Here is a 25,067-nt window from a genome sequence, read left to right on the forward strand (position 1 = left end):
AAAAAAGCATTTGCCAAAGTTCAACCGTAAAAGTATAATTATAGTAATTGATGAGTTTCCCCAAACAGAGTAGGTCGCCCAAAATTAAATTATGAACATGGTGGACCTAGGCTAAAAAGGAAATTAGCCTCCGAAGTTGTTTCACAAAATACGCTATATCATTGCTGCTACGGTTTCAGCCAAAATATTCAACGACAGAGACATGGCCTTTGTTTTGAATAAAGCAGTCAGTAATGGAAATATAGCCGAAGTAAGGAACAAACATTTTGTTATATGCAGTTATATGAAATAGTGCCCCAAATCATATGAAAATTGGTAGGTCATCTTGGGAGCATAAAAATTGTATACAAACTAAATTTCACTGCAATAGCTTTATAAACAAAAAAGTCGGGACAAATCGGCCAGATCGGCTATATGGCAGCTATATGAAATAGTGCCCCAAATCATATGAAAATTGGTAGGTCATCTTGGGAGCATAAAAATGTATACAACCCAAATTTCAATTCAATAGCTTTAAAATTAGAATTTATGCCAAAATAAACGTAAAAAAACCATAGTGCATTGGTCAAATTCTATTAGCAGAGCAAGGTTTCGATCCTCGGACCTCTGGGTTATGGGCCCAGCACGCTTCCACTGCGCCACTCTGCTGTGAGAATATCATTGCTTTAGTTTTGATGGACTCAAGTTCAATTTCGAATTTGTACATGACTATTTTTCAAATAGTTTAAACAATTAAATAGTTAATTTATTTGAATTTATTTAAGTCACGTACCATCCATAAACTTTTTACTCTGAATTACTGAAAGTCGTTTAATTGGTTGTGGCATTTCAATGAATTAAAAAATACAAATTAACGGGGTTTAGAATGCTGTTCATTTAACGTAACTAAACTTAAAAACAATTTACAGAATTTCAAAGATAACGTAATTGTTTAAAATATAAATTTTTCTGAAAATAAATAATATAAAATATAGGCTTAGATTAAAAAAAGATTATTACAGCTACAGACGTGCCTTCTTAAGCAACATATTTTCTAGCGCTAAGACAGCTATATCGATTATCCACTTCTATAGGCGTAGGAGGATATTTGATAACTTTTCTATAACATTTTAGAAGAGTTTTGAAGCAATATCATACGATTAGATTTGTACATATTGCTCATAAAAGTCTTCAATACTTCACTTTAATTTTTTTATTTAACAGTGCCTTCGTGACTATATTTCACTTCTTCAGTGAAATATAGTCAATATCCAAATTTAAGGAGCCTGAATGAAATATAAGACACCACAATCCAAAACGTGAATTACAAGTTCCATTTTTATATTTTAACAAATATAATAATTTAGCGTACATCTCACGCTTAGCAGAGCAAGGTTTCGATCCTCGGACCTCTGGGTTATGGGCCCAGCACGCTTCCACTGCGCCACTCTGCTACCATGAGTGATGATGTATTAATTTCATGTACATTGAAAAGCCGCATATATTAAAACAAGGACAAAGGATATGGCAATTTACCCTATGAACACTGTGAGTTAAATGAATAGGAACGATGTCGACAATATTGTCAGTAATTTGCAATCCATTTTATAAAAAGATGTGCATGAATATTATTAAGTTTAAATGCAAATATGTCAACATATGGGTACGACCCTCGATTTTTATTGCCGCTATAGAAGGTTTATTGAAGCTGAATGGATGGGTTTCTACGGAAACTTTAGAAGGTTTATTGAAGGTCTGAATTTGTTTAGAAATATTATGGAAAATAAAATTTGAATTTCTAATGAATATGTTCAGCCTCGGCTTCTAATGTAGGGTTTAAACAAATATCTTTAGTAAACATTTTAAAAAATATTTTTTAAAAATCCATGTTTGTAGATCCTATAAAATCTAGAGGTCGTGGTTTATTATAGCTATATGCCTGGGTTTTTAAATGATATTTTATTAGATGTTTAGGTCTGAGAATCATGGTCTTGTTCGGCTATCAAAAAAAGTGGATATCACTCATTTGCTGCAAGACAGGCATAACTCAAAAAATAAAAAATAAAAAATAAATTGCAGAAAATGCGTATTAAGTTTTCAATTTACACAGACATTACATAGAACAGAAGAAATTCTATAGTGTCTCAATCAGAGTGTGTAAGAGATATTCATAGTTATGTGCCGGTCTTGCAGAAAATGAGCGATATATTCTATCAACTTTGACATTTTATATAATTAACAACGTTAACAAATGAGTAGATATTATGGAATATCCTCATTAACTGTGAAGTTGTTACTGATTTTATCGATGGACTTTTTTTAAGTCCATTTTTAGGCCTGGATTTGTATTTAAGTAATATTTGGAATATTGGAGAATTCTTCTTTCGCCATTTTTAACATATATAATAGTTGAGCATATATCGAATGATATCGAACACTTAGCAGAGCAAGGTTTCGATCCTCGGACCTCTGGGTTATGGGCCCAGCACGCTTCCACTTCGCCATTCTGCTGTTACGAGAGGCGTTGTAATAATTACGAAACAGAATTATTTTAATTTTTCATAATAGCATGGATTAAAAGGATGTCAAAAGTAAAATAATGCAAATGCAAAATAAGGAGGTAAACTGTAAATAAATATTTTCACTTTGATTGATTGGACCCCAGAGGATATGGGGTCCATATCCTCTGGGGTCCTCCTTATTTTGCAAATGCAAATAATGTGTGTCGATATTTGGGAATATCCCCAAATATGAAAGTCTAGCCTCTTCAAAGGTTTTAATGATCCAGGCGTTTGGAATTTTTAAAATAAGTCAGTGTTTTTAGTTAGCCTCCTTATAAGGGTCACGCGTCATTTTCGGTATGTTAAATGTCCTCTTCAAACTTTTCAAGATGAGTGTCTGTTCTTTCTACTAAATGTTAAATATCTGTTGATATTTAGGAATATCCCTCATATAAAAGTCTAATCTCTTCGTAAATTTTACTCTATTATTACCTTAGTATCTGTAGTTTGGTATTTCGTTTTCTTAGGGCAGCAATATGCTATAGCATAATAAGAATCTACTTTAGATTTTAGGTATTTTAGCAATATTCCATTCATAACTACTTAGTTATTTATCCCAGCAAAGATATTATCATTTGATGAAGTCATCTATATGTAAATTGCCAAATAACAAAATGTTAGTCCAACTAATCTTTGACACAAATAGCAGAGCAAGGTTTCGATCCTCGGACCTCTGGGTTATGGGCCCAGCACGCTTCCACTGCGCCACTCTGCTTTTGCACAGTTCCAGTAACCAGCAAATTTTACACAGACAAAATTTTATAAATAAACATATCGTGTAAGTCTTTTAGTTTTAAATCGGGTACTTTATTTACTTTACATCCAAGGATCAAATTGAGCGTCTTATATATTCAATTGCTCGGAGGTGTGCTGCTGTAGTCAAAATAATGTTAATCGATTACTAACTAAATTTACTTATTTAAAAGAAAAATATCGATATGTTACTTTAGATTTGACCAAGCAAAACTAAAGTCAATTTTGTTTTCCATAGATTAATTTTTACTTCAAAATAAATTTTGTGTTTAAATATTTTGTTTTTTAAAAGTGACTAAATTACCCATTTATTTCTGAAAAATATTACTATAAGATTATTTTTAAAAAAGTTACACGTTATTTATTCAGTTTGCAATTTTAGTTGCTTCAATTTTGGCCACCAAATGTATTTGAGAATATGTACAACATTCTGACGAATAAAAATTCCCTGTGATATTAGACATCAAGTATTAATTAATATATCTTACTTTATCTAAAAGTTTAATAGTGTTTAGTTATTTATTGTAAGATATATTTATTTTAATTGATTTCTCATCTACGAAAAATTCCGATCTTTGGGAACATTATTGTCCATGACAACAATATACCAACCAATACCTCCTCCTCCTCTCTGTCTCACTCTCTTGAATATTTAGTAGATATATAGGCCTTTGAATAACAGCAACAAAATGGTAGTCCAACTAATCTTTGACACAAATAGCAGAGCAAGGTTTCGATCCTCGGACCTCTGGGTTATGGGCCCAGCACGCTTCCACTGCGCCACTCTGCTTGCTATTGGAAATATTCCAAAATATTCAAACGTCAAAATGCATCATGAATATTTAAATTTGAATATTTTCTAAAAATAAATCGATAGATAGTTTCATTAAAAAATAAAAAAAGCAAAATAATTCGTATTGGCCCATGAGGGGATCGAACCCGCGACCTTCGCGTTATTAGCACGACGCTCTAACCAACTGAGCTAATGGGCCACATGACGATCGTGTGTTAAATTCATTACAAGAAATAAAGTGATGAAATATTTTCACACATAAAAGGTTATTGTACGGAACTACAAATGATCCCCAAAGACATCGAGTGTGTTTGTGTGTTCGAAGAAGTATCTAGAAGTTTCATTTAGAGGGTGGTTTCTACTAGATAATTTTCGATTTTAGATACTTGTGTGTTCTGGTTTTTATAGGTGCTGATGATTTTAAAAAATTGCCCACCACTTGTGCCCTTTGCGGACACAGTGAGTTAGCAGAGCAAGGTTTCGATCCTCGGACCTCTGGGTTATGGGCCCAGCACGCTTCCACTGCGCCACTCTGCTGTTTCATTAGTTGGTGACAAATGCCAGTTATAAACTTTATGAACACTGGTGGTTAGTTAAATAAGAACAAAATAGAAAATTTTGGAAAGAAATCGATTAGTTTTATAAATAAATTTATATTGAATGTTATTAACTTTAAATGCAAATATGTCATGATATGTGTACGAGATTTTGTTGTTGTTTTTGAGTGTTTAATAACTTGTTGTTATTTTGGGTACCTTTCATCATATGGTAATTTGTTTTGTTAATGGAAATATATAAAAAAAAACATTTGTATATAACGTAGGGGAGAGGGGGGCACCTTTGAACGTGGGGCACCTTTGAACAGCGCTCAAAAAATCTTGGTTTAATATTTTTCCGACCCGCAACCACATTTTTGTGTATGGCAATCTTGTTCTCTATCTGCATAAACCACTTTGGCTTGTTTTTTCAGTTGTCAACAATTTGTGCATGGGTGACCATGTTTTCGCAGTACATTTGTAAACTTTTATTCATTTGGTTGTAAGGGCGCAGGAAGAATTCTGTGATAGTTTTCTTTCGTCAAACAAAATTTTTGCATTCCAATAATCATTTCAAACATAACTAATGTAATTTCTTTCATATATATTTATTACAAAAAAAGTTATTATAAATTTCCCTAAAATGCCATGGGTGGGGCACCTTTGAACATGCCCATTAAACACGAGTAAAAAACGTAGTTTTTAACTTTTGGCTTCGATTTCTCAAAATTTCAACTGGGCTAATAAGATTGCAAAATTAACTGTATTTTCCACCATATTAATTTTTGTTTTTAAGTAATTTTATGTTTTAATAAACTTTGATCTAATTTTTTTTAAATTTTGAACATTTTTTATATATTTTTTAATGAATAAATTCATTTCTGATATGTATGAATAAAATACATACATATTTGAACATAAACACTGTAAAAAACCATGTCGTTCAAAAATACCAACCTTTGTTCAAAGGTGCCCCCCTGGGGGGGGGCAGTTTTGAACACTTTGACTTCGTCCATCAAAACAGTAATAAAATATATTTATCAAGCTTATAGTGTGTCATATGTATATTCATTTTAAAGATTACATATGTACCTATTAGTTAAAATTTATAAGAAACCAAAAATTATAAAATAAAAAATTTTATAAGGCTTGAAAGCAAAAAGTGTTCAAAGGTGCCCCCCTCTCCCCTACTATGAAACATTTGAATATTTAGTGCAGTTATGCAAGTGAAATAAGGTAGAAATTAGATTTTTTTTAAAAAAAAAGAAACCAAATAAATTTTGGAGTATTCGCTGGAATTCGATATTCGAATCCCCCGCTGTATACACCCCAATTTGAAAAAACAACGCAGATCGGGGCTCTGGTATATTTTCATTTTAATCATAATGCAATTATCTACAATTCCACCACCACAAAAATATCACATTTATGCAAGTCAGAAGGCTCTAGAACAGGCATATCTATAACACGAGGTTTGCTCACTGTTCCTCTTCTTCGCAAATTAATATTTTTAGTTAACAAAAATTAACGTGTGGTATTTTTTCATACACACTTAGCAGAGCAAGGTTTCGATCCTCGGACCTCTGGGTTATGGGCCCAGCACGCTTCCACTGCGCCACTCTGCTCTTTGGCAGAGCGGGGAATAAGGATTAATTTTTATGGGAGTATATTGAAGAAAAATATAAGAAATAAGTGATCAAAAATATTAATCCTGGCCCATGAGGGGATCGAACCCGCGACCTTCGCGTTATTAGCACGACGCTCTAACCAACTGAGCTAATGGGCCACATGACGCGTTGCCGCCTAAGATAGCACAGCCAATAGCATGAACTGCTTACAAACATTTTTGGACATCGTTGTTCTTTTCCAAAACCTTCAATTAATCGATTTTTTGTTAATTTTGTTCATACAAATTTTATAAGTATTTGTGTACTCCCGTACACGCTTATGCACATAAATACGATGCAAATATAATAAATATTCTTAGAGTATGTTCAGATTATAGGTCGATTTTCGCATAAAATAATTTGAAATATTGCACATACATGAAATTCGGATCAATTCAGGACATTTTTAAAAATCGGTAACTAATAGATGTGGAGTTCTAAGGAAAGTATTTTATATGTACATGTTTTCTGCAGATTTATTGGTCAAAGACTCATACGAATTCATGGATTTGCATACATTTCTCGCACTTTGATAATTCGGTATATACACCTCAATCTTGACTATTTCTTAAAAAAATAGTATCAAAAAACATGAGCAGGCATTTACATTTCCGCCCTACCAACACTAGCAGAGCAAGGTTTCGATCCTCGGACCTCTGGGTTATGGGCCCAGCACGCTTCCACTGCGCCACTCTGCTTACGTCTGAACACTGACACATAGCAGTATGAGTTTATATAGTTAGTTTCCTATAACTGTTATAATCCTTTGCAAGGATGTGTGTTGTTATCCTATACAACATTTATGATTCCTAAAGAGTTATAGTAAATCGGCCATGATGTGGTCGACAATATTACAGAGCAGAGTATGGTCAATAATGGTAATGTTTTCGTGTCTGAGGCTTTAATATTAAGATTAAATTCTGACTTACTTACTTAGCTTATTGTGACAGAACATTTGTTCCATAAGCCGATAATAAAAAAGAACTGCGTCTGTCTTTTGCGCAGTTCTTCCAATTCGAATGATAATTTTCAGCAAAGTTGTCTTCCACTTGATCTTTCCATTGGATTCGTGGCCTTCCCCTTTTGCGTGAGCCATCAGCTGATCTGGGGCAACTTGATCCATTCTCACAACATGGCCTAGCCAACATAGTCGCTGCAGCTTTTGGTTCATTCGACGGCCATATTTACGTCGACGAAGATCGGCCCGTAGATCTTCCGGATCATCAGAGTCTACTGGACGTATTGCGCGTTGATACCATTAGCTTGGTCTTCTCGCCATTTACTGCCACATCCACCTTGGGCAGACTCTTTCTCTATTAGCTCAAAGTGGCTGTTATCGCTAACAATGTTCGGCCCATTATGATGGGTCGGGGCAGGCAAGTAACATATACATACATATTTGGTGTACAGAGTGCCATTTCTGTTCACCTTTGCCTCTCGTATGTTATTTCCCAGCAGGATGCTAAACAGGTCACCTTGTCTGAATCCTCGTCTAGTATTGAAATGCTCCGAGAAGTCCTTTCGACTTTAACATTATTAATTTTGCAGGAATGCCAAACGCAGACATAGCTTTAAACACCTCTAAACGGATAGGGCTGTCGTATGCGACTTTATAGTCGACGAATAGGTGAAAGGTGTCGAAGTGTTGTTCGTGGGTCTTTTCCAGGATTTGGCGCAGAATGAAAATCTGGTCAATGGTGAATTTGCCAGGCCCTGAGCCAATAATGTCATTGACTCCAGTCGTTAACACAGCACTCTGGATGGCACTTTATATGCGATGGGAAGGAGACTTATTCTTCTATAGTTGGCGCATATCGTCTTGTCTCCTTTTTTTGTGCAGGGGACACAGGATGCTGAAGTTCCAATCATTTGGCGTTCCTCTAGCCAAATTGTATTAAATAGGTGGTGAATGCTCCTGACCAGCATCTAACCACTGGTCTTGAATAGTTCTGCTGATAATCCATCGACACCAGCTGCTTTATTGTTCTTCAGCCGATTAATTGCTACTCTGACATCATTTTGGCTAGGTGGTATACAATATATACAATCATCTCTTATTGGTTCTGGGGTATTTTCTTCACCGCCACTATTTGATACTAGAAGCTTTGTAAAATGTTCTCTCCAGATCCTCAACATTCCTCTAGCCAAATTGTATTAAACAGGTGGCGCATGCTCCTGACCAGCATCTAACAACTGGTCTTGAATAGTTCTGCTGATAATCCATCGACACCAGCTGCTTTATTGTTCTTCAGCCGATTAATTGCTACTCTGACATCATTTTGGCTAGGTGGTATACAATATATACAATCATCTCTTATTGGTTCTGGGGTATTTTCTTCACCGCCACTATTTGATACTAGAAGCTTTGTAAAATGTTCTTTCCAGATCCTCAACACGCTATCTGCATTTGTCACCAGATTTCCTTCTTCATCTATACCGGAGGATGCGCCTGAGCCGATTTGCTCACGATTTAATTCTCCCTCGCATTACGTGTTGCTACTGTCTGCAGGGTTACCCTATACGCTGCGTTTTTCACATCAATAGCATTACGACACTCCTGATCGTACCATAGGTATCTTGATGGTGGTTATTAGTACACAATTCTTGCTTTTGCTGCAGTTTGTAGGGAGTGGGCAATTCTTGGCAATTGTTCAAATTTTTCTCCACTGAGTCGGAGTGCAATTAATATAAGATTTTGCACACGTCAATTTGGCTTCGCAATTCTTTTCAGAAATATAAGGGCTTCTTGATGGGTTCCGGTGTCTACGCTCTACTGAGATTATACCCAACGATAACCCTCTCACCAATTTCGTTTAACTCCTAAATTGTTTTTATTTTCTAACCATTTGTTTTATCGGTGTATTGTTTTTGTTTTTTGCCATTTTTATATATATTTTTGGCAGTAAGTCAATATCGAAAACAGACACATGTTGTGGAAAAAAAAAATTTGTTATTTATTTCTCTATCGGGTTGAACCATTATGCGACACGATTTGCCATTGGTTATGCGTTTCATCATACATTAGGCAATGTGGCATACAAAGGACGACATACAACTTTTTACCAATCTAAAGTACGGATGGTTAAATTATAGTCACATTGGTCCATTAAAAAAAAACAAGTTATACAATGATCAAATCTTCTTTATTTAAATTAAAAAAATAAACCATGTGGCCCATGAGGGGATCGAACCCGCGACCTTCGCGTTATTAGCACGACGCTCTAACCAACTGAGCTAATGGGCCAGACGATGAGGCGTCGCCATTTTACTAATATAACAGTTTCATTGTGGAACATACACACCTAGTATATTTGATTAGGGTTGTAGTATAACAATATTACCACATTGTTTTTATAAATCATTCGTCCAACTGTTATATTTGTAATATTCGGAAAATGAAATAGATGGCGCAACCATCTTTCACATGAAATTAGATATAAAGTCACCAGATGGTGTTAAAGGGTTTCGCACGAAGCGATATATCGAATGACGCTTAAGAGCTAAGCAGCTCGCGTTGAGTCATCCGTCGCGTTTTATGGAAAATACAACAACCACAAGGAAACGATAACACAAACGCATATCGTTTCCTTGTGGTTGTGGCGACCATTCTGCTTAGCCCTTTGATTCGGAAACGTGGAGACAGAAATACATTAACTATAGTAACAACAGCTACATTTAATTTTTTACGAGAAGTTTTTGGATGGCAATTTACCAAATCTCCTGAATTAGCAATTTTGCTGTTCATCTCTGCAAATTTTCAAATCTGATACAAATATTTGTTGGGTTGTAAGATCTTAGATAATATGATCTACAATTCATACAATTTATATTTCCATTACTTACGTTGTGTAATTGTATGTTGGAATAAATCGCTTGAGTGCTCATTAAGGTATCTCGTCTTGGAATCCTCCAGTATTTTTTATTAAAGACTTTTGCTACGATATACTTGCTCTGATACTTATTATGCCCGATACTTATAACATCACCTATTCTAATTTCATGGTTAATTTAACATATCTGTTCCCGTATTCAAAGAGTAGAAATGTATAAAGGTTAAATTAAAACCCATTTCGATTAATATATTCTTCTTGCAGGTTCTGAAAGAGAACAATTATTACAAAATTAAAAATATCTCAAATATATTCCTTAAAAAATAATTTCTAGCATCACCAGTCTAGAGACTATATAAAAAAATCGTGTGAGTTTGCTGAAGATTTGTTAAAAAAGTGATCATGGCCCATGAGGGGATCGAACCCGCGACCTTCGCGTTATTAGCACGACGCTCTAACCAACTGAGCTAATGGGCCCATATTTATATAGCAATATTTGAAAAAAGCTTACAGGTTTGAATATGACCAATCGCCACGAAATTTTCTCGATTCTGGCCAAAGACATCAATTATTTTTGATAATAATCGGTTAATATTTAGGGGGAAAACTTTATATTTTGAGGTCAGGGCCAGATATAATATAATTTTCTAAGAATAAGGGTGTCAAGGAATTAGTATGTCTCTTTAAACGATATTTTTGCGAGTGATATAGATCCAGACTTTTGTGTGAAATTATTAATACACATGGACCGTAAAATATGACATTTATATTTAATATTATATAATGTAATGTGTTAAATTGTTGGTGACCTCTGTATAAATTTTATCACGTTTTACTACGTGAACCATGGCATAATTATACAAGGTAGTCTTATGCAGTCATATGTGTCCAATTTTTTCATAAATTTGACTTTGACAGTATTCAGCTTTAAAAATGTTAAATGAAGATATCCTCCTTCGAAAACTTATAAATAAAGGATGTAACAGCCATGGTGTAATCTTGAGAGCAATGTTCAGCTCTTGAGAGCAAATATGCCAATCGACATACATAAAATTTTATGGAATTTATTTTTCATTTTATTTGAAGTTGATATATGGGCTCCAAATTAAAAAGGATTGCCCTTATCAAATTCTCAAATGAGACATTCAATTCAATAATTATGTGAACATATGTATAATCAGTCTTATTTTTGCATTGATATGTATATATTATGCCACATACAGGAACGCATCTATTATCTCATTTCGTGAGTTTAACAATGGTTAAATGGCATTGCCAATCCCATCCACTTAGTTTTGCTGTAATATCGTAATACTTGTATGCGTAGTTCATTGTTCAAATTTAATTTTGAGAATGAAATATAGATGGAGCTTGTGGTGTTTAAATTTACATGCAATTGCAAAGTTCGATTTAAGCTTTTTTTATTTTTGAAAAAATGGCAAGCATTTTTTGAGACAATCTATATATAACATTACACTCAATGTTGGGAGCCATATTTTTTCTAAGAGAGCTTTCAAAATCTGAATTTTTTTCCAGTCGACTTCAACACCATCTATATAGGAAAATTGAAATTTTTCTGGAAAATGCATTACAATTGTGAATAACAATCAATAGATGGCGGCACCGTTAACTGTTATACTGTTATAAAACTGTTATACTATTAATTTTCATCAAAATTTTTTCCAAAATTAATGATTTTTGATTATTTTTTTGATTTTGTTGATTGATTTCCGCGAAAATTGGATGGAAAAACAAAAAAAAACAATGTTTTTTGTTCACGGATAAAAAAAAAATTTTCCGCGAAAATTTTTATTATCCGTAATTATAGTCAAGACACCAACCTTATCCAACATTTTCGATAAAATTTTACGGTACGTTACGGTATCCGTATATCGTATTTTTTGAGTGGAATTTTTGGGAAAAGCTACTTACTTACTTACCTTACTAGCCAGGCCTTCAGAGTGTAATAAAAATTATTCTCTCACTTGAGGAATGACTGAAACAGAAAAAACATATTCTTGATTTTTTTCATTTTTGAAATTATTATGTCCGTCCTTCCTTGTTAAGCTAAATTTTTTGTTGATGCCCCTGGGAAATTCAGAGTTGTTACGATATCATAACAACAGAGCGAACAATATTAAACGTTTTAATCTCTTTATAGCAAAATAAAAATATATATTTTATGTGCGGATCTCTGATTTTATTTACATTTTAAACAAACATTTTCGGGTATTAGCGTTTTTATTCTTAATATGCCCCTGGATATTTCTTCATAAACTATTTTGTCAAAATGCATAAAGACTCGACAAACAGACAAAAATATTAGGTCATCCCATAAGTTTCTCCCCCTTTCATACCATAAAACGGTCCGTTTTACATTTGAGATGTTTTTACCGGGATACAATGTAATTGACAATTGAAACCAACTGGGTTACCGGTATCCCGTACAATGTAAACGTACTATAATGTTCATTAAAATTAAATAAGTAAAAACCGCGCAACGTTCGGCCGGGCCTAGTACGTTTAGATTTAACCCGATTCCGTTAAACCAGTGGGTTTCAATTGTCAATTCCTTTGCGTATATGTCAATAAATCCTCATAAATTAGGTTAACCCGGTAAAAAGTTCTAATGTATATGCCGTTTAACTTTTAAGGTAACTATTCCTGAAAATTTTAAATGTACACAGCTCTTACATAAAGAATTCGATTTGTAAAATTTTCCGGATTTACGAGCTTTTTAAATTAGTTAAATTTTGTATTAATTTAGTCATCATTTAAATAGTTTTATGTTTTTATTAAAAAAATAAAATTATTCATTGCAAAAATATCAACTTTAGTGATAAGTGGGAATATTTTCACTAAAATATATAGACTAATTTGTGGCTTCTTTACTGAAGGCGTCGATTAAAAATACTACACTGTAGTTGCGTGCCATGACACGATTTCAATAAGAAATACTCATAGAATACCTAAAATAATAAAATTTTTATTATTATTAACACAATTTAATACAATTTTTATTTTTATTGTTATTAACACACATAAATAATTCATTTTTATATACACATAGTCTCAATTTAGATTAGGCGAGTTTACTTGCGGCAAGTCTTTGTTTGTAGGAGAGAGGGGCAAGGGGTATAGAAATGAAAAAAAATTGCTCGTACCGACAATTTTCTGGCAATTCGTTTTGTTTATTTCGTATTTGTTGACATTTTATATATATTTAAATGGGAAAAAACAACAAATAAAAAAAATTTTGGAAACCGAATTGCCTTGTATAGACGCATGGAGCAAGTTCAAAAGAGAACGATAAAAATTGCCGCGAGTAAACTCGCCTAATATAAATCAGGACATAGATAAAATGAAAACTTAAAAAAAAACACCTCCATAGGTATACTGACAGATACTTAAATGAAAATATAGGCAACATACCAAAAAGTGAACCTATACCGATAATTCTACAACCGGTTTATGTAAACAATTGTGGACACCAAATACAAATTTCAGCAATTTGTAATGAAAACCCCAAAGCGTTGATTTATACTAATAACACATTGTATATACTAATAATGCATGGAATATACAATCCTCAAACTACTGCAATTTAGATTACTTAGTGTAGGAATTAGCGAATATTTGGGGTTATACTTATATCAGGGCTATGCCTAATTAATGACCGATATATATATATATATATATATAAAGAATTTGGAACCCAATAATTTAGTTATGTATCTAAATTCTTCCCTTCAGGAATTACCATTATATGGAGAAGATGCCTGAATCCTGCCGACATACATGAAATACAAATTTCAATTCAAGTGAAAAAGCGTTAAGTTCGCCCGGGCTGAACTTTGGATACTGACAGTTACTAGAAATGAAATATAGGGAACATACCAAAAAGTGGACCTATACCGACATTTCTAAAACGGGATTATGTAAACCATAATACAAATTTCATAAATTTTTAATGGATAATTATACCCTCAGCCTTATGGCTAATGAGGGTGTATACAATTTAACACGGTGAAAATGTGCCTCATCGACATATTGGTTCTAGAAAGAAATTTTAGATTTCATCCAAACTTTGCCCATCTTATTATTTCTTATTTATTTCTAGTTCAAATTTAAAGATGGGAAATATCGGTCCACTCCTTCTGGAACCTCCACACAGGAGTTAGGTCTAACTGCGGCAGAAGTTCATTACCGAACCTTGTAAATATCCTCCGCAGGAGAAATTATTACAACAGAGTCTTAGAACCAAACATAGAACTCGAAAAAAATCAGATAACTATTTTAATATGAAATATAAAAAAAGGGGGTTATATGGGGACTACCCCAAAAATTAATTTTTGGTAGGGATATTTGTTACCATATACGACAACAAGAACCCCAAAATACCGAAAATTGGAGGTACCCTTATATGGGAGCTATGTCTAAACGTGGACCGATATATCCCATCTTCGAACGTGACCTGCCTGCAGACAAAAGACAACTTTATGCAAAATGTCAGCACCCTATCTCAATTCCTTCAGAAGATAGAGTGATTACAACAGACGGACGGAGAGGGCTAGATCGTTATAGAATTTTACCCTGATCAAGAATACATATACTTTATAGGGTCGGAAATGAATATTTCGATGTGTTACAAACGGAATGACAAAATTAATATACCCTCCATACTATGGTGGAAGGTATAAAAACAACATGAATATCTGTACCGAATTATTCCTGAAACATTGAAAAATCATCTCTCTCATAGAACAGTTACAGAAATAATAATTAATATTAATATCTTCACTGAATTTATCAATCTGATTGGGAATACTGAATTTTGAAGCGGCATAGGACACTACGTTTAAACTAAGGCAAATTCATGCATTCGTAACGACAGCGGGGGATGGCGATTCATTCCATATTGTATGTTTAAGCACTTCTAATACTTTTAAGTGAGAATAATTTGATACAATTTAGAAATAGTGCTAAATATGTCATTGGGGTGCTATTGTATTTTTGACTTCCAAATAGTGTTAAAATTAGTACAATTGTACCAACTTTTGCATCCCTGATTTAGGTCCATATTTTGACACAATCTCCATATACAATTCTCGTCCAATTTAAGTTATTTTCATCTAAAATCACTCACCAAACGAAATTGCTGCAATATTACTATGCTGTTGTTGCTGGGTGAAACTTCATCTTCGATATTTGTAATACGGGTCCACATTTTGGTATATATCGCTTTCTAAAAATATTCTTAAAAAAATCAAGCTAAAACCATTTTTCCAACCGGCATGTCTGGTTGGTTGATAGCATGATGCAATAATAAGTTGATGTATCACAACAACAATCATTATTTTTGTCTCTATCATCTGTCAAATTTTTCCTTATAATATTCCATATGGTTGGAAATATGGCACATCGATTTCAAGTAGAAATTACGCATTTTGACAGTTAATCTGGACATCAGCTGTTCTAAATGGACTACCTATTTATTGTGCCATGGTTAATAGCATGGTACAAAAAATAGGTAGTCCATTTAGAGCAGCTGATGTCACCTTATTATTGCATCATGGTTGATAGTATTAAAAGAAAAGCTCGTTCGAGCTTAACGACTTAGCATTTTCATTTGTTTCAGACACACACCTTAAATTAAAACCTTGGCCGCAATCGTATCATTATTTTTGTCGCCGTTTTCTATTATGTGTGCAACAACGTTTTTCTCACGCATGGCCGTGTTTACACAGAAACTTCAATCACAACAACAGCAACAGAATGAAGCGCTAATACCGTTTGTTTACATCGAATCACTGAAATTCGTGTTTGTGTTTCTCCCAAAGTAGTTTAATTGGGTAATTTTGGATTAGTGCCATGAATTTGTGTTCAAAGAAAAATATTTCAATGGAAATTAATTTGTAAATGTGTTATAAAAATGAAAAACAGTGTCAAGACTTCAAGTGAAGAAAATATCGGCAATATTATGTGATAGTGACAACTGCTAACGAAATTGTAATGTAATGCACCACGGATCTACATATTTGTCGGAGAATACAGATTGTTGATGCAGCCCAGGTAAGTTGTGTAAACATATTTTTGCGTATTTTTACAATAGGATGATAATTGCAGGGATCGATGTTCGTTTGATGATCAAGGGTATTATTTTAAGAAACCCCAAGCCATACTAGTCTTGAATATAAATACTACGAATTCTAATTGGGAAGATGCAACAATATTCTTCTTCCAATAAGAGTTATGGAACATACATTCCAAGAGCATCTTTGTCAATTTTTTGTGTTGTTTGGCAAACAATTACTTTCGTGTAGAAATTATGTTGATGGAAATAAGCTGAAGAGGGTGCCGCATATGCCTATTGTGTTACATTTGTAGGAATATAAGGTGCATATAATTTCAGAAGTGTAATTTAAGGGGTTTTTCCGAAAAAAATCAGGTCAAAATATGAAAAAAATTCTTCGTCCGTCTGTCAGTTGAAAGCAAAATAGTGCTTTGAAGTTTTGCACATACATTTGTAGTACTCCGAGGAGGTTGAATATTCAAAAGGGTATGCATCGGTCCAATTGATATGGGCTCCTTCTAACGGACTTTGTAAAATTATCAATATTGCTCTAATTTTTAGTAGAACGGTACATTACAAATTCCCTTTTTTTAAGTTTTGACACGTTTTCAACTAAATTGACTGTATTTTAATATTTTGGGCTCTTATAAAAATTATCGATATCGGGACAAGTATATAACGAGATCCCATTTTTCGGTATCTCTCTACAAAAAAATGTATCAAATATTAGCTATCTTGTTGAACTATACCCCATAAAGTTTTACCTCCCATTTGTCTATATTTTGGGGAGTTTAGGTAAGTTTTTCAAACAAAATGGCTGTAATTTCATATTTTTGATTCTTACCAGGTAGAAAAATCACGTCATCAAAGAGTATCCGTATTGATAGAACCTCCATAGAACCTCATTTTGCTGTAATTTGATATTTAGGAGTCTCAGAGAGTCAAAATAGGTTATCGACCGAATTTTTGGTATATTTATAACACTGAGACACATGATATAGTCTGGGAGGTGGAAAATTCCTTCGGAGGAAAACCATTGAAACCATTGTCAATTCAGTTTTTTTAATAACATCTTTTCAGACTTATCGAATTAATATTAGTTTCGTAAAACGTATCCTCCTACTATCTCGAGTCCTTGCACGATTTATTTGTCCTTATTTTTTGACCTCCAAAGGCGAAAAATCGGGTCAGTCTCTTGGGGGATTTTACACATATATTGCTACTACACCTGGGATTTTTGGTATTCATAATGTAATATATCTATGCACGTTTTTCAAGCTAATTGACTGTAATTTGGGGTCTTATTGGATAGATCAAAAATTGTCAGTATTGGCTTAAGTTTCGGTGTAGCCACCATCTAAAACGGTACCACCCATTGTTCCGTATTTTGGGGCAAACTTTTCATATAAAAGTCAGCAAAATCCCAAAATATTCACATTTTGCGGAACAGATTAAAATTTTTATCGAATTAGCCATGTCCGTCTGTCTGTGGAACCACAAAATGTTTAATATTGAACTTTGAATTTTCGATTCATTTTCCTCCTATGATATCGGTCAACGTTTCACAACCGCATTTTTAATCCGTGGATTCAGGGAGTGAAAGAACTCTCTTGTTTTTTCTACATAGATTCATGTCCTCTATATAAAATGATCTCCCCATTTTAGATACATTGATGATCATCAATAGGTTTATGCTTTTGCAATGTTCTTATATAACTTTGTTAAAGATCTCATTCGGTTTTACAACATTTCAGAGTATGACAAATTGGACAATTGTTAGGTCATAAAATTACCTATTAATACACCCATTGCAAATATATCTATTTTTAGTATAGTCGCCATTGAAAAGCCCCGCCAAATTATTTGGTGTGTAGAAGGTCCTAGTCAAATTATTCAAGCGTTGTGGCTGTATACATCATTGCATTAAGTTGTCAATAGAAGTCCATGTTTTGACATAGACCCCATGTATCGCATATATCCGTTTTTTATGAAGAAGCCCATCAAAGAAAACGTAGGTCTTTGTTTTGATATATTACCATTTTTATTTCCTAACTGTTAAGCTATAAAAACACTATATTCCGAAATTTACAGTAATTTATTTATAATTCTCTTTTTTAGGTTTCAAAGAAGTTTTTGGTGATACCGGTAAGTCATTTTTATGTTATAAATCATTGACAAGAATATGAAAAAATAACCTCAGAAGTGACAAGGACATTTTGGACAATATTACGATCCCAATTATTCAATTTCGGGGATACAAGCATGGCCCATTAGCTCAGTTGGTTAGAGCGTCGTGCTAATAACGCGAAGGTCGCGGGTTCGATCCCCTCATGGGCCAGCGAATATATTTTATTTTTCAAAGGCCTATAAAGATAGGTCAATAACTTATATGGGATTATAATATAATAATACAAATTTTACCTTTAATGGAAGGAATCATATTTCTAATTTTAATTACAAATATCATCTCTTCACGAGACACAGTAAAAATTGTGTCTCGCGATTTTCACATGCACATTTTCACCAGGACATGTATTTATATTTCTGGTACCTTCCACACATAGAGACAATATTTTATATATCTGTGAAGATCATATTTTGTATATCTTCGAACCCTTATAAAAAATTACATAAATTGAATTCTTTCTTCTGGTCCGAAACCATGAGTTAGAGAGTTTATCAGATACTTACCCTCATATGTAGTGAACGAAGTGTACAAAAACGTCCGATTATTTTACAGCGGATTAATTTTGCCAATCCTAGAACAAGTGCCAACATGAAGTCCTTCTGTTGACACCCCTTATAGGTCAATAGTTTAAAACATGTGCATATGATATGAAGAAAAATTAGTATTTGATTTGTGTTTAATGACTGACTTTCCTACATGACACCATTAGTGTATGATATTTACTTTTCGGAAAATCTATCGCCCAAATGGACTGATCACATCTCAAAATTGCAGCCCTCACATTTTTTTTTGATTTTCCATTTCATAAAAAAATCCCGTTAGCATCTCGTAACATTGTCTATTGTTTTACAATGTGATTAATTTGTCTTCCGAATTCGTTTAACATCAAATTAATAGTTAAATACAGTCGAATTCGGTTAAGTGAAAACGCCTAATTTCAGAAAAAAATTTTCTCTTAAGCGGAATTGTCAATTAAAAGAACTTCGGATAAGAGAAACTCGTTGAGCTTAAACAAAGTCTTCAATCAATATCTGAAAATTCGTGAAATTTATAAATCATATTATAAAATTAATTGAGTAAGAACTTGTTTTTTCGTAGACATTTACATGGATGGTTGGAAAAATGTGAAACATAATTTTAGGGTTGCACTTAAAAATTTTAATGAATTTCGTCGCCCTTGCAAAAATTATATTTTTTCTCTTAAACGGTCCTCGTTTCATACATATTTGTGTTTTTGCAATAAAAAATGTCTTTCTCTTATACAGATTTTCAATTAACCGGTTTTTCTTTTATGCGAAGTAAAGTGTTTGAAAATTCATCCGAAATATTTGTTTCAAATTTTTAGTTTCAATTAAACCAGCGTTCGCTTATCCGAATTCGACTGTATATTGGCATTGAATTATTTATTAATATTTTTAGAGTTCATTTAAGATCAGTGTTGGACATAACTAAAGACTAAGTGTGGGAGAGCGAAAGTGAGAGAAAATCATCGAAAAGAGAGAAAAAAGGTTAATAAGAGTTTAGCCATCACCGATATCGTATTATTTTGTGAATGAGTGTTTTAGAACCTACAGAAGGAAAAGTTATCCACTTCCGAAATATGAAGGCGATTTCTATATGCCCGGCTAGCTCAGTCGGTAGAGCATGAGACTCTTAATCTCAGGGTCGTGGGTTCGAGCCCCACGTTGGGCGCAATTATCTTTTTTTTGTCTCCCTCTCTATTAAAAATGACAAACAAAATTATACAATACCTTATTTGTTTACATATGTATAAAAAATAAAATAAAAATATGTATAAAATTGAAAGTTATATTTCTTACGTGTTAGTCGAACAGAAAATGTGGCCAATTGACCAAATATTTCGAATTGGTATTCAAACGACGGAAAATTTCAATTTAAAATTTAACTTTATTATGATGATGAAACAATTTTTTAAAATCAGAGCCTACCACGAATGTCGGCCCATTAGCTCAGTTGGTTAGAGCGTCGTGCTAATAACGCGAAGGTCGCGGGTTCGATCCCCTCATGGGCCACAAGTACGAATCTTTTGTTCGTAAAATGTTAGAATTTAATTCGGCGGTTTATTTGGGTTAGACCACCACCACCACCGACCTCTGCTGGAGGAGTAATCTAAATTTAGATATTTGGGATAGAAAGTTCTAGAACATTCTGGAATCTTCTTCTCGTATTCAGTGTAAGGTCACTAAAAATGTGGACGTCGTCGAATGAACCTTCATCCTTCATCAATATTTGCCGATTTGTAAAATAATTCGTGTTTTGCTGTTATTAGTAGAAAATCCGCGTATTTCTTCTAGGAGATGAATTTTCTGTAATAAGTAATAAATTTGTAACAATAGAGAGAGGTGTATGAGAATATATTCCTCGATTGACCACTTGGTGATAATAAATAATACGAGGACTACTATATGTTTATTTCTGTTCTAGTAATGAAAGTGCCTGCATTTACTGCTTTTTAGAATATTCTATGAGACTTTAAAACAATTATCGAAGTTTTTTCCCACACCAATTGTAATATATCCAAATATAACTTTAGGACGCTTCAGCATATTCTAATGATGAAAATATTTGATCACGATTTTTTACTTATGTGTTTGAAAAAAGGAGACATTAGATGTCAAGACGGGGCTATAAGGTGAATACTCTATCAATTCCACGTTTTGGGCGAATACCTGCTTCCACGAACAATTTTCCTTGATATGATTCGTCTTCAAAGATCTACACGATCGATTGTTGCATTGTTTTACATTTTACGCCTAGATCCATAATTTGACACATATGATGACCTTATGAGTTCATTTTGAAGCACTTTGATCGTAGGTTTTCAAACTGTCTTTACACCAATAGAGGCAAGCCTTTTTTGACCTATTTTAAAGCCACGTTTCCATGCAATATGAAGTCTATGCTGGCGGATGGAATGATTCCCCCCAAAAACTTTTTGGATTTAGTTTCATAATCGTAAAATGAAAAAAAAAATATTGCTGTACATACTAATTTTCTTACCTGTTTTGTAGATAAGAACTAACAACAACGAATATAATTTATTTTAGATTTTTTTTTGTAATATAGACAATTTGTTGTGTTGCGTACACAAATAACATTTTATATTTACAAAACTACGCTGGCAAGGTATTAGATTTTTTATTATCACACCTACACATACATAGATATGATCCGTTGTCTACCTGCGATATATCAATGTAATGCCGACAAATTAGAAATTTTGAAAATCCGACGAGGAAATATGCCCGGCTAGCTCAGTCGGTAGAGCATGAGACTCTTAATCTCAGGGTCGTGGGTTCGAGCCCCACGTTGGGCGCAGCAATATTTTTTTCCACAATGACTAAGTTTTCCCACAATTTTCCAACTTTCCAGACTAGAACAGTGGAAAATTTTACGAATTTTCCAAGTGGCCCATTAGCTCAGTTGGTTAGAGCGTCGTGCTAATAACGCGAAGGTCGCGGGTTCGATCCCCTCATGGGCCAATAAATACAAATTTTTATACTAATTAACTCCATATTCATAGAGAAAAGAGTAATAAAAATGTCTAGATTCTAGAAAATTCCAAATGTTTCGAAAATTTTCTCCAAAGGAAGTAAAGTCGCTCCTTAAGGAAATAATGTTGCAAAAGTATTGCAATTTAAAAGACGACACTATGTTTCATTTTATTTTTCCTCGATCTGGAACCTCATATTTTTTTGCGAAAGGTTTGTATCTCTAGAGTCCTCCAGAATATTTATTAATCATGAAATGTTATAAATAAGATGATCGATTGAACTCACACTAATGCACGAATAATTAAAAAGTCCGATATCTTTATATGCCCGGCTAGCTCAGTCGGTAGAGCATGAGACTCTTAATCTCAGGGTCGTGGGTTCGAGCCCCACGTTGGGCGCACTATAAATTTTTTGGGGTCTATTTAATTTGATCTATAGACTTTTAATATGATGAATACCATTTAATAGGAACATATTTCATTCAATTGACACTATCCATAGAAGATCTGAAACTGTTCTCCTTTGATTCATGTATTTTGATATGTAATTTTTAACACACATATCTGTTATGAATTCCTGTAGAAGGATATCTTCGTATGGCCCATTAGCTCAGTTGGTTAGAGCGTCGTGCTAATAACGCGAAGGTCGCGGGTTCGATCCCCTCATGGGCCAATAAATCAGTTTTTGATGAGTTTTCAATAGACGGGGTTATATCATAGACCCCTTTAATTTCCAGATCCACCAGTTGATATATGGTGGACCTTTAATATATAAAATATATAGCATATGATATGTGTCGGAAATATTGTATCAACATACCACCGGACTTTTGTAATAAATCGGGGTTTCATCGGAATTTCCAAAATTCATGCTTCCTAAGTCAGATAATTCCAAGATCATTAAAAAAAATCTCCCATAGGGGATATAAAATACTAAAGTGGTCAAAGTCTTGCTCTCCACTTACCTCCATTAATTTTGATCGCAGTAAAAGATTTTCCCTTTTTTTTTAAGAAGAAACATTTTTCAAAATGCCGTCATTACAAATAGCGATCATACAACGTATATATGCCCGGCTAGCTCAGTCGGTAGAGCATGAGACTCTTAATCTCAGGGTCGTGGGTTCGAGCCCCACGTTGGGCGCAGATATTGTTTTTGTAGCCCTAGATGTACACAGTTTGCTATAGCCCCAAAATGTAGTCCTGTCCGATCTACTTGTGTTGAGGCGTTTTCTCACTCGAAATATTCTGTGTCTGAAAAAATCGCGATAGAGCTCGCAATGTTTAACATAGGGATTTTTAATTTGGTACATACATATCAACTACTTCTAGGATGCTTGATGAATGCGGATGATATGTATATGCATTGTCTCTTACAAGATATCAAAAATACAGTAAAAATTCGAATACCTGAAGAGACTGGCTCGCAAATTTAGACATGAGATTAAAATACATGAAAATAAACAACACCAATACAGGAAGCACAGTAACTGTGGAAGCTATTTGTTCAAGAGGAGTAACAGGTAAAAAACACATATTACTGCAATTTGACATATCTGGGAGGATGAAAAACATATTTGCAGACAATTTTCAATACAGGTCCAGCTCAAGTTTAGTTAATTTATTATCCTGTGTTGTTGAGGGTATTATAATTCTTTGCCCAAAAAATTTAATATGTCTACGTTTTAGTACATCTCCAAAATCTTTAAACCGCATTTTCCTACCACAGTGGCATTCCGTATGGCATAGTCTTTATATAAAGGCCCCGGCTATTTTCGATATGTTGAAGATTTTCTAACTTGTAATTTACTTATCCGCAAAGTAGTATTTCGTTTTCACAGAGCATAATACTACCCTCAGTCCATGGTTTGACATATCCCCTTTATAAGTGTCCCGATCGATTTTATGCATTTCGAATGACCACTGAAGGGCATAAAAAATTCGATCCAGTCGAATTGTTTATGAATATTTTCAAGGACTTTTTATAAGCGCGGATTTTTTAAGATTATTTTTTCAAAAACTTTATACAAGCGAAGATTTTTTAAGAACATTTTTCAAGATTATCTTCAAGCGCTTATTTCTTTAAGGTTTCATTTTTAAGAACGCTACGTCATAGATGATGGGGTTTCTTTTAGAGAAGAGATCGACTATCGATGAATTATATGTCCTAGTTTACTGTATATGTTCCCAAGGTGTTAGAAATATTGAATAACAATGGGTTAATATGCCCGGCTAGCTCAGTCGGTAGAGCATGAGACTCTTAATCTCAGGGTCGTGGGTTCGAGCCCCACGTTGGGCGCAGCAATTTTTTTAGTACTATATTTTTCAATAATTATAAATTTTAGGGCAATGCTCATTACTCAGTCCTCATATGGCCCATTAGCTCAGTTGGTTAGAGCGTCGTGCTAATAACGCGAAGGTCGCGGGTTCGATCCCCTCATGGGCCAGAAATTCGTTTTTAAAAGATTTCCAAATAAAAATTACAATTGTGCCAAATATAAGATAAAATATAACGGGTAATACGGACGTATATATATTCAAATATCGCCTAATATTGGATATATAATCCCGGCCGCGACCATACACAGAATTTTAGGCCTAAAAATTAGGAAATTAAGGTTCTGAACTGCTGAATTGCGATCTTGAACATGTATTTCCGATAATAATGTCAGGGTATTATAGCTTTGTGCAGCCCCAAATGTTTGTAACGCCGCGAAATATTGGTCCTAGACCCACCTTTAAGTATACCGATCGTCATATCTCGACTAGCTGAGTCGATCTAGACATGTGTGTCCGTCCGTCCGTCTGTCCATTATAATTTGTAAACACGATACAGGCCACAGTTATGGACCAATCTTCACGAAATTTTGCATGTAGGGTGGGTTCTGGCCAATGAAGACCCCTATTGTTTTTGGGAAAGATCGGTTAATATTTAGGGGATGAAATGGACCAAATACTAAATTTTTGTCGGTTTTTCTGGTCGCTCCAGAGGCCGCAATAATGGCCCGAACATCGTGAAATTTTCCATGGAGAAGGGGATTGGGCCAAAGAATAAGCATGCCTGTTTTCATAAAGATCGGTCAATATTTAGCGGGTCAAATGGACCCTGACTTTTGTGTGAAAAATGACAAAATTTGTATTCTATGGCGTATATATTTACCCCTGAAGGACATATA

At 34.0% G+C, this 25,067-nt stretch overlaps 21 non-coding genes across 21 annotated transcripts; 10 read left to right on the forward strand and 11 right to left on the reverse strand.

Annotated features, from left to right (window-relative positions):
- Window positions 1–576: 576 nt before the first annotated feature.
- On the reverse strand, window positions 577–648 carry Trnam-cau (transfer RNA methionine (anticodon CAU)). Its single transcript has one exon. It is a non-coding gene; the product is annotated as a tRNA-Met (tRNA).
- A 713-nt stretch (window positions 649–1,361) lies between these two features.
- On the reverse strand, window positions 1,362–1,433 carry Trnam-cau (transfer RNA methionine (anticodon CAU)). Its single transcript has one exon. It is a non-coding gene; the product is annotated as a tRNA-Met (tRNA).
- Window positions 1,434–3,183: 1,750 nt separating this feature from the next.
- Trnam-cau (transfer RNA methionine (anticodon CAU)) lies at window positions 3,184–3,255 on the reverse strand. Its single transcript has one exon. It is a non-coding gene; the product is annotated as a tRNA-Met (tRNA).
- Window positions 3,256–4,011: 756 nt separating this feature from the next.
- Trnam-cau (transfer RNA methionine (anticodon CAU)) lies at window positions 4,012–4,083 on the reverse strand. Its single transcript has one exon. It is a non-coding gene; the product is annotated as a tRNA-Met (tRNA).
- Window positions 4,084–4,211: 128 nt separating this feature from the next.
- On the reverse strand, window positions 4,212–4,285 carry Trnai-aau (transfer RNA isoleucine (anticodon AAU)). The gene has a single exon. It is a non-coding gene; the product is annotated as a tRNA-Ile (tRNA).
- Window positions 4,286–4,551: 266 nt separating this feature from the next.
- Window positions 4,552–4,623, reverse strand: Trnam-cau (transfer RNA methionine (anticodon CAU)). Its single transcript has one exon. It is a non-coding gene; the product is annotated as a tRNA-Met (tRNA).
- Window positions 4,624–6,175: 1,552 nt separating this feature from the next.
- On the reverse strand, window positions 6,176–6,247 carry Trnam-cau (transfer RNA methionine (anticodon CAU)). Its single transcript has one exon. It is a non-coding gene; the product is annotated as a tRNA-Met (tRNA).
- An 87-nt stretch (window positions 6,248–6,334) lies between these two features.
- On the reverse strand, window positions 6,335–6,408 carry Trnai-aau (transfer RNA isoleucine (anticodon AAU)). Its single transcript has one exon. It is a non-coding gene; the product is annotated as a tRNA-Ile (tRNA).
- Window positions 6,409–6,915: 507 nt separating this feature from the next.
- Window positions 6,916–6,987, reverse strand: Trnam-cau (transfer RNA methionine (anticodon CAU)). The gene has a single exon. It is a non-coding gene; the product is annotated as a tRNA-Met (tRNA).
- Window positions 6,988–9,459: 2,472 nt separating this feature from the next.
- On the reverse strand, window positions 9,460–9,533 carry Trnai-aau (transfer RNA isoleucine (anticodon AAU)). The gene has a single exon. It is a non-coding gene; the product is annotated as a tRNA-Ile (tRNA).
- Window positions 9,534–10,522: 989 nt separating this feature from the next.
- Trnai-aau (transfer RNA isoleucine (anticodon AAU)) lies at window positions 10,523–10,596 on the reverse strand. The gene has a single exon. It is a non-coding gene; the product is annotated as a tRNA-Ile (tRNA).
- A 7,860-nt stretch (window positions 10,597–18,456) lies between these two features.
- Trnai-aau (transfer RNA isoleucine (anticodon AAU)) lies at window positions 18,457–18,530 on the forward strand. The gene has a single exon. It is a non-coding gene; the product is annotated as a tRNA-Ile (tRNA).
- A 1,469-nt stretch (window positions 18,531–19,999) lies between these two features.
- Window positions 20,000–20,072, forward strand: Trnak-cuu (transfer RNA lysine (anticodon CUU)). The gene has a single exon. It is a non-coding gene; the product is annotated as a tRNA-Lys (tRNA).
- A 267-nt stretch (window positions 20,073–20,339) lies between these two features.
- Window positions 20,340–20,413, forward strand: Trnai-aau (transfer RNA isoleucine (anticodon AAU)). The gene has a single exon. It is a non-coding gene; the product is annotated as a tRNA-Ile (tRNA).
- A 1,231-nt stretch (window positions 20,414–21,644) lies between these two features.
- Window positions 21,645–21,717, forward strand: Trnak-cuu (transfer RNA lysine (anticodon CUU)). Its single transcript has one exon. It is a non-coding gene; the product is annotated as a tRNA-Lys (tRNA).
- A 92-nt stretch (window positions 21,718–21,809) lies between these two features.
- Window positions 21,810–21,883, forward strand: Trnai-aau (transfer RNA isoleucine (anticodon AAU)). Its single transcript has one exon. It is a non-coding gene; the product is annotated as a tRNA-Ile (tRNA).
- Window positions 21,884–22,220: 337 nt separating this feature from the next.
- Trnak-cuu (transfer RNA lysine (anticodon CUU)) lies at window positions 22,221–22,293 on the forward strand. Its single transcript has one exon. It is a non-coding gene; the product is annotated as a tRNA-Lys (tRNA).
- Window positions 22,294–22,493: 200 nt separating this feature from the next.
- On the forward strand, window positions 22,494–22,567 carry Trnai-aau (transfer RNA isoleucine (anticodon AAU)). Its single transcript has one exon. It is a non-coding gene; the product is annotated as a tRNA-Ile (tRNA).
- Window positions 22,568–22,962: 395 nt separating this feature from the next.
- Trnak-cuu (transfer RNA lysine (anticodon CUU)) lies at window positions 22,963–23,035 on the forward strand. The gene has a single exon. It is a non-coding gene; the product is annotated as a tRNA-Lys (tRNA).
- Window positions 23,036–24,117: 1,082 nt separating this feature from the next.
- Window positions 24,118–24,190, forward strand: Trnak-cuu (transfer RNA lysine (anticodon CUU)). Its single transcript has one exon. It is a non-coding gene; the product is annotated as a tRNA-Lys (tRNA).
- A 74-nt stretch (window positions 24,191–24,264) lies between these two features.
- Trnai-aau (transfer RNA isoleucine (anticodon AAU)) lies at window positions 24,265–24,338 on the forward strand. Its single transcript has one exon. It is a non-coding gene; the product is annotated as a tRNA-Ile (tRNA).
- Window positions 24,339–25,067: the final 729 nt, after the last annotated feature.

Source organism: Musca vetustissima, unplaced genomic scaffold, assembly GCF_032173495.1.
Source record: "Musca vetustissima isolate MV318-11 ecotype Yass unplaced genomic scaffold, APGP_CSIRO_Mvet_v1 utg58653, whole genome shotgun sequence".
NCBI lineage: Eukaryota > Metazoa > Arthropoda > Insecta > Diptera > Muscidae > Musca > Musca vetustissima.